This window comes from Bombus bifarius, unplaced genomic scaffold (genome assembly GCF_011952205.1).
Source record: "Bombus bifarius isolate JDL3187 unplaced genomic scaffold, Bbif_JDL3187 scf7180000010271, whole genome shotgun sequence".
Lineage (NCBI taxonomy): Eukaryota > Metazoa > Arthropoda > Insecta > Hymenoptera > Apidae > Bombus > Bombus bifarius.
Genome location: NW_022885586.1, coordinates 60,909 through 70,184, shown reverse-complemented (window position 1 = coordinate 70,184; position 9,276 = coordinate 60,909). Strand labels below are relative to the sequence as shown.

General features: G+C 39.2%; 1 non-coding gene across 1 annotated transcript; it reads right to left on the bottom strand.

Annotated features, from left to right (window-relative positions):
* Nucleotides 1–333: 333 nt before the first annotated feature.
* LOC117216639 lies at nt 334–440 on the bottom strand. Its single transcript, XR_004489396.1, has one exon. It is a non-coding gene; the product is annotated as a U6 spliceosomal RNA (small nuclear RNA).
* Between the last annotated feature and the right edge of the window lie 8,836 nt (nt 441–9,276).

Sequence of the window (9,276 nt, the reverse complement as noted above, 5' to 3'; positions counted from 1 at the left end):
GGACCCTCTGACCTTCCCCGAGACTCCTCTGGTTGCACGTCCTCTTCACCAGACGCATGAACACGCCCGGGGGCCTGATGGTCCACCCCCGGACGGCCACGATTGCTCGATGGCGACGCAGCGGGGCTCGCTTTACAACCCGCGGCTGCACCGGTACTGAGGTATCTTCTCCCTGCGCCGTAAACGTTACTGCCTTTCTTGTCTGCCATATCCATCCTCTGCAAAATTCTCTGCACCGGATCTGCAAACTGGCGGGTGCCAAAGGCACCGACGAACCACTTTCCCAGGGCATAGTCCTACGCCCTGAAAACCCATACCCGCCTCGTGTTCCCCGAAAGTGTGGATCGCTTCACGATTTTGCGTGTCATACTTGCGCAGGGGTCATGCTAATCTTCTATATATCGTTCCAATTTTAGTATATGTAATGCCGAAGCAAGTACTCCCCAATTTCTACCTGATGGAACAATAACCATAAGGAATGTCTCGATTTGAAGGTGTTTTAGGCCACTTAACGGCTTTAGCGGTAAATCCAGAAGCCTCGTTTTATGACCGTTCCTTAGGATTATTGCGACCCGTATAATTATATGTCGGAGATGAAAGGAAAACCGGAGCCTTCCCTTTGCAACTTTTGGGAAAGTTTTCTAATGCTTTAGCCTAGATTTTATCATAGCTGTAATTAAGCAATTGTTGTCATTTGTAATTGTTTGATATTTGTGATTGCGAAAGTGGGTTCGAGGTGACAATTGGTCGCCGAACGTAGCCAGGGTCACGGGATAAACGTTTTGCCTGACGAAGGTGTGGATCGGTTATATTGTTCTCCCTAGAAATCACATAGAACTGTACTTTGGAGATGTCGATATAATGGGACACACGTTGTATTAGGAATCAAACTCCAGACAGAAACTGCCTAGCAACGGCGTTTGGATCTTTCTCGATGCTTCCAAAGAGTATACAACAAACTTTTGACAGAAACTGCCTAGCAAAGGCGATTGGAACCTTCTCGATGCCTCCAGCGAGCATATAACAAACAAATGCAGTCGTATAGCGAAAAAGATTTTCATCAGATATTCATTCGTGTGATCGCCTTGGAAAGTGATACATCGAGCGATTTACCGAGTGTCTCAGCAATCGTATCTTTTGTATTTAAAATTATTCTACGCATAGTAAAGAGTTATCCCGTTGACCGTGGATTCGTTTGAACCCAGGAACATTGTTAGTAGCGTTAATTAAATTCATTATTCGTAAAATCTATTAATCGTTAATCTCATTATTCGTGAAATTTATTGTTCGTAAGACATATTATTTGTTCCCCTTATTATTCGTTAAACTTATTATTCTTTAATCTAATCATTAGTTAAACTTATCGTTTGTTAATCTTATCATTCATTAAACTCATTATTCATAATATTTTGTAAAATCTTGTATATTCGCGTAAATATAATCTCTGTTTCGTAAAACAATGGCTAATTCAAACGAAGAATCGTTACGCGCCTTAAATTCTAATGATAACCCGACATATATATGCACAGTTGATGGACACCTCGACCGTAGAGAGTCACCGGACGTAACATATTCCATACTTCTAACAAAATATGGTGGTTTCCATAAAATGCATGTTAACATCTTGAAAGTTTTATTGTTTGGAGTGATGGAGTTAGACCTTTATATTTTTTAGTTGTTTCACATACTCACAATTTGTTTTTCAGAAGTGTTTTATCCATATCGATATTGTTATAGTAGTTATTGTGATAAATATGTTGCCATATGTTCTTGTAAGGTTCAGTAATCCTTAGAACAGTGTCTTCTATTTTTCTTCTTTCAACAATATACACGTAAAAGTTGCATACGTAAGAGCATCCTGTAAGAGCTTCACATAGCACTCTTACAAGTGTTCCATATTTTGGAATTTTTAATCGAAATAAATTTTAATCGAAAGTCTGCTCCTCTAGAGAATCATACACTCATCCAACTACAATTGTTGTTAAGCTGAGGTTTCGTTTTCTTGGTTGTCTTGTGTTACGTTTTGTTTGGCTCGTTTTGGTTGTGTTGCCGTTAATTTTTGAACTAAGATTAAATTGTAGTGTTGTCTGTTATTTAATGCGATTGACAATTAAACTCCACGTTTCGGCTAACCTGCTACGCGCAGGAGTACTGGCACGGGAGAAGATCAAAGTTGGTGAAAATAAATGTTCGCTTAATCCTATTATATTATTAGACAAATATTCTTCACAAAAAAATGTTTATTCATATTTTAATTGGATATTGGCAGAATTCTCGTTGAAATTTCAAATACTCGAAGTTACTCGAATCGTTCGCAATACGTTTTCACTCTTATTAATTACAAGATTTTAATTTGATAGATTTGCAATAATTTACAAATTGACAAATGCAAACACGTCGATTAACAAGACTAACAAGAACTGGGGAACTGAGGAACTCTGAACTAAGGAATTACCTCTCTCTCTTCTATGTTGCTACGCTTATTTATATGTCGGAGATGAAAGAACACCGGAGCCTTTGGAATTTTGGATAATCCCGCAACATTGTAACCTAGAGTCTACTATAGCTGTAATTGAACAATTGTAGTTATTCAATCCGATTGTAATTGTTCGAGAGTTGTGATAATGAGCTTGGGCTCGAGACGACAGTCAGTCGCCGAACGTAGCCGCGGTCACGGGATGAACGCTTTGTCTAACAAAGGCATGGAATAATTCTATAGCTCTCCTTAAAAAGGAAATAGTTGTAACACTCGACAGTAAACATTCCAACGGTTTCTGTCCCGTGGCTCGCCACACGCAGACCCTATTCTTCAAGTAAGATGATTGCCAGATGTCGATGCGTCTCCGCAGTACATGTTCGGCTAGCCCGAGGGCCCGTTATAAATCTTAAGGTTTAGTTAACTAAGTCCTTCAAACAGACAAACAGTCTTTGTCCCAACTACGGGAAGATAGGGGAGACATATTTTTCAACGAGCGGCGTCTCCCACTAGCAACTTTCCCTCGAAGGCGGCTAGCATCTTTTTCTAACCACCGATATGGAGATTGACCAATTAGCAGCAACGTCAATTTCCCTTACTTTCTGAACGAAGGCTTTTCTCGACGAATCCGATGATCTCGTATCCTTAGACACACCCCATTATAGTTTTCCTCTGTGGCATCATCGGGACGGGAAAGGCATTCTCGTTCGCGATCTCACTGATGAAAGGAGTAACCCTTTACGACCAGCGAATATCACGCATCCGACTTAGATTTCGTGAGTACGTTCATCTATCATCCCGCCGACCGCGGATTCGTTATTGAACCTAGGATCATTGTCATTAGTTTCTCAAGTGCCTAACTACCACGGTTACTTGTCCGGCTCTATAATAATCGTATTTGCACTAGTCAATGTCTTCTCTATTGCATAACGACAACGTGTAACCCAAACGAAGATTCGTTTCACGCCCCTAACCCTAATTCTAATGTCCGCTCCGACATATATATAAGATTTATAAAATGAATGCTCGGTAAAATGTCTGTGATAAATAATACCAATTAAAATGGAAAAATTTTTAATTGCATTGCTTCGACTATACATATACATATACTTAATGTGACTTACTTTGTATGAGAAAAATTCTGTTTGTCAATTCGATATCGAGAGCTAATAATGCTAACATACGATGAAACGATAACAGAAGAATCCGAATATTCAGAACTTTTCACGATATATGTTAAATAATATTATGAAATAAATTAAATAATTACCCCGCATTGCTTCCAGCGTACGTGTTCACGATTCTCGGCGAAACCGAATATGGCAGCAGGAAATCAACCAATCACAACTTCGGAAGAAAGTAAAGCGCGGGAAGAAATCGCGGCATCCAGCTTCCTGCGAATCTATTCTCGATCTCGATGTAAGCAGTAATCTTTCGATAATCGTTTTGCAAAATGGCGTGCCTTAAACGAAGTGTATAGTAAAATTCGTATTTGAGAGACGCATAAATAAACGATATCAGGCTATTTCCCGCGAGAAATTCACGTTCGGTTGCAACATAACATGTCACGTATGTATTTTCGTCGAAAACTGATTTCGAGGGACGTGTATATGTACGTATCAAGTTACTTGGCGAAAGTTCAACGACAGCCTGTGACTTTAAAACAGTAAGTATGTAAGCCTATGTTTGTTGTCCGAGAATTGGAAGAATCTGTCATGTTTTGTTTACGTCGGCTGTAATGGAGTGATGTTTTTGTCTTGTGGTAACTGAACGTCTCAAACAACAAACTCGAGATTTCAATCGATCTTCGAAAAGAAGTCATACCCATTGGCCTTGGGTGAGTTGTGATTTCATTAACTTTTTAATTCATAATTGATAATATAAGGTTATTGTAAGACCGATGAAAATATGGATAGCAACCAATTGCAATTGAATATCTGGCCTGTCTTGCACTATTGAAATTTTGCAAGTCACTAAAGTTACCAGCATTAATATGTTCCCTTGCACAAGTTTGACGATAAAACAAATGAAATTTTACTAATTGCAAGTTATTTGATTATTCTATTTAACGAAAAATTATAAAATCATAAAATAGAATTCTGTAAACCGTAAATATAAATATAACCGTAAATATAACCTGTAAATCGTAACTTGTCAATCTACTAGTACATATATTATAAATTGGTAAACTTTTGTGTGTGGGGGAGGGGGTGCTAGATGTAACACTGATGCGACATTTTGAAAAAATATTTAATTATAATCATGAAAGGCGTTATTGAAATATTGAATTTTTATTAATGTTCCTTGCAACTTCGAGTTTGCGTACTATATTTAAAATGTACATAAGATATAAAGTATATTGACAAGTAACAGTCACAAAATTGTTTCAAATGAGGATAATCATCCTAATATCAACTTATCAATTGTGATCTGATAAACAAGAATTCAAAATACAGTTAAACTGTGTTCTACATACAATAATCTTTTTCAGATGAGATTTAAATATATGAACATATTGTGATATATTGTCCATAATAACATGAATAATATAAAGTTTCGTATTACATATACTCTATTTTTTAATATATTCTGCATATCTCATTTTATGACAACAGACAAGCAAACTATATTCCCATTATAAGCTTCGCTCTAATTTCGCATCGTTTCACCTGAATATATCGTGAAATTTCATCCCGTCAAAATTTTGCGTCAATCTTTTTTATCTTAAAGGATTAAAGACAGTTGCAAAACGCCACGGTGTTTCGGGGTTTGTTTAAATTTCCGCCAAATGAAAAAGAAGTTTCGCGAAAAATGGTAGTTACTAACGGCACGTCTGGTTACAATTTTCGTTTACAATACTTTTGGCGAGTAAATATGACGTACTGGGTCGATACTAAGTAGTCGGTTGTCTCTGAAATTTGAACTGTTGAGAACGAGGTAATAACAGGGCGACTGGTTTGTTGCTGTGTAACGTATACACGTTTCTGAATAGTTTTCTACTTTAAATGAAATTAACTGCTACCCGACGGAGTTTCGACGTAGCGATAAACACGCCACTGAAAAAAGCGACGAATGGGAATGGAAAATACGTAAAGATTTTTTTGACAAAATAAAGAATCATTTTGTCAGATTTCAAGAAGAGTTTGGGTAAATTCAATTTATGCTCTTTGCTACTTGACTTATGTTTATAACACTAAAAGTTATCTTTACAAGCAGCGAAGTGATTTAGTTTCATCCGTAGTTCGGTTGCTTCCAATTTTTTCATTTTCACATTGTGTAAATTTCGACCAATTGCGGGGTGACGTAATCGCGAGGAGAGACGTCAACGGGGGTCGTAAATCCCCGTTACGATTATAGCAATCGACACCACGAATTGATCGATTCCCTGATTTCCGTTGAGATAATAGGGGTGATTGAGTTTGTATAACATTGTGATTCACAGAATTATAAATTATATATTTCCAACACTTAGTTTACACTGACGTAGAGAAATAAATAGTTAACAACTTGTCGCACGAAGATGCGATAGATATGTACGCTAGAGCAGGGCTCTTATAATGGAAATTAATGTATTAATGGACTTAGCACTATAATATATTTAGGAGAGAAGATGTGTGTTCGACAACACCGAGAACCGACAAAAGATTTGCGTGAAGTATGCGACTCTCGCGCTATGTGTAGACTGCCGCGTTAGGCGTTAGTTTTTAGACTGTCTGTCGCTCTTTTTCTAATACGGAAGAAAAGTTCGGTGTGGGTGTGCCCCTGTGCCTAAAGAACGCGGATTCGTTGTTCCCACTTTCGTTAGGAAAAGTGAGGGCAACGAACCGCGGTGTCGATTGGTCATGACTTGCACTACTGCTCGAAGGGATGAGTAGGGAGTCTCCTACCATCGTGGTGGATAGATGACTGTGTGCGTGAGAAAAACCTAGCTTGTTTTATTACAGGGCTATTCGGATTTTCCTAATGGGTGCATACCCGCTTTCTCCGTGTTTTAAGTGCGACTAATAAACCCAAGGACCTCTCTAAAAACCGACTGTGTTTCGAGAATATTTTTAAGCTTTAGAAATTCTTCAAGACAAACGGATTGAAGACACATGGCGAAACAATACAGGGAAGTGAAAGTTATGGTGGGTCCTTAGGTTTATTGAGGGTCGAAGTGACGTTACGCAGGTCGGTTGTTGTCCGGTCGCGCGGGCTGGCGTGCAGATGTTTTAGGCGGCGTAACACATTGCGTATTACAATATTGATGTTAAAATATTATTATAGAAAAACATGTTAGCAACTTAATTTTCTATTTGTTCGTTTCTCTGTTTTCCTTATTCTGTTTTTGGATTTGTGGTGGATGATTTAAATAATGACGTGACGAGTTGATACTTGATATTGTCAAATATATTTAAAATTATTCTAAATACAGAATTAATCGCACGGGAGACAAAGATTTTGTAACAAATCCTAGCGGCTGCCATTTGTCGTTCACGCGCTGTTGCCGATACCGGATGCGCTAATGTCACGTAAAATAACAAAATAAAAAAAGAAATTTGAGGTGTAAATAAAAAAAAGAAACTTTATTTTTTTTCTAACAACAATTCACTTTACAATCCACTTCCAAACCCTAGGCGTGACTTTCCAAGACTGAAGCTCTTATGATTTGACTTTCGATCGAATCCGATTACTTTCTTTTGTCATCCCTCAACATCCCCACCATGCATTTGCATTTGCTAGGCGTCCGCGACCGTTGCCACGTGCTGTTTCTTCTAGAACCTTCGGCGGAAGGACCGTTGGGATGTTGATGGTTCATTAGACACTTCAGCGATATTGCCGCCGATTGTCGCCGAGTGCCGCCACATCTTTATCTCCATCGTCAGTCCATCGGATTTGAAGTATGCCGGTCGTGACACTAACATTGTGGCGTCAGAGACGATGCGTTTTGACTCGCGAAAGGCGTTTTCGGTTTGCTTCGACCACTCGATTCGCCGCGAACAGCTCGTACGTATCTTTGTTCGCGGATCCGCGTAGTTTGTTGCACGGGTATACGCTTATATTGACACCGGTGTTCACAAGGAAAGAGATCCTTGATGCCCTGTCCGTCACGAAAATGCGACGGGATACTAAAGCCATCGCCACATGCCGTGTTTACAGACGGCTGGTCTCGTTTCACTGGGTCCAGTTGCAAGGGGCCCGGCACTACCTTGCGCGGTCTCGAAAGGTCTCGTGGTAATAGCAGAGACCAGACTTCTGCGGTCTGTCCTTCGAACTTGATATCAATCTTGCCTTCCGTATGTAGAATAACGATGTGAGGTGGATAGTGGGTGAAGGTGCCCACAAGAAATACTCTTGATGTTCAACAAAAAAGTTAATTAAATTATTAACAATCAACAGTCAACAATTTATGATCAACAATTAACGACTAACGATTAACTGTCAACAACAATTAACGGTTAACGATGAACGATCAAAAACAATTAACGATTAACGATTAACGATTAACTATCAAGAGTCAATAATCACGTATCTCTAATTGTGTTTGCTTCGCTATGACGCTTAACCTTTCGCACTCCGCAGCTCGGGGCAGAATGAATCTTTGATTCGAAACCAAATGGATTCTTTTCTTTGTTGCCCCTCGATATCTCCACTACGCACGCGTTTATTAGATGTCCGCAACGGTTGCCGCGTATGCATTCTTCCGAATATTCGGCGAAAGAACTGTAGGGATATCAATGGTACATTAGGCGTGTCGGCCTTACGCTTTGAAGGTATAGCGCTTTGTGTCGCGAAGCCGTTGGAAAGTTCCATGGTCGAGTGCCACCACAGATGCATGACGATTAGATACAAACGCTTCCAGTATTGCAATTAATAGCTGATACAATTGCAACAAAACAGATGTCCTTTATGCAAGACTACTGAAATTACACAGCTACAATAAAATAAGGAATACGTCTGTACTATGGGAAACATAAATAAATATACACATAGTAGCTTATACAACATGTATGTGGAGGACGATTAAACGCGTTGTTGATTAATGACCAGACGAGTTGATACTTAGTGTAGTCAAATGTATTTAAAATTATTTGCAGTACAGAATTAGTCGTCGTTCGCTTAGTGTTGCTCGATATGTGTATACAAGGTAATGCTTACGTTCGTTCGATATTAATTCGCTATAAGAATGTTCGATACTAACTGTCTTAACGATCGTGTTCTTTTATTTATACTCGGGGGAGTATCGAAAACTTTAAATTCAACCTCGGTTGACGATTGCACGTAGCGGCAACATTGTTTTGCCCGGAGTTTGTTTATCGTTACGCTTTGCTTGTCACGTAAAAGTAATGGGAAAATAATAATAAAAAAATGTTGGGTTCTTGAACCAGAGTTCGAGATACCTCTATTCTATAATAGGATTACAAGTGTGCGATTAAACTGTTACCGAAAGACTGAAGCCTCGATCAAGAACCAGCCCTTCTAGATGTTCGTTTATCTTATGCCTACGTGCCGAATTCATAATCCTTTATTTTGGGAGTCGGTGTCGTGTGCAAGGCGGTTCAGGTTTCCTGAGTCGGTTGGAGATATTTGTTGACGTTACATTCCCCCAGTGTTAGAGTGCGGCTGGTCCTCCAGACTCTTATTTTCGGTGTAGTGCCTCCTTTTGTATGCCCTTTTGGAATCTTACATGCCTTGCTTCGAGGATGACTGAATTGGTGTCTTCAGGTAATTCTCGTAATGGTTGTATTTCAGGTGTGGAATATGTGTTTAAAGGTGCGCTAGGTGTCTCTATTGGTCTAGAGATATTGCTTATACCTGTG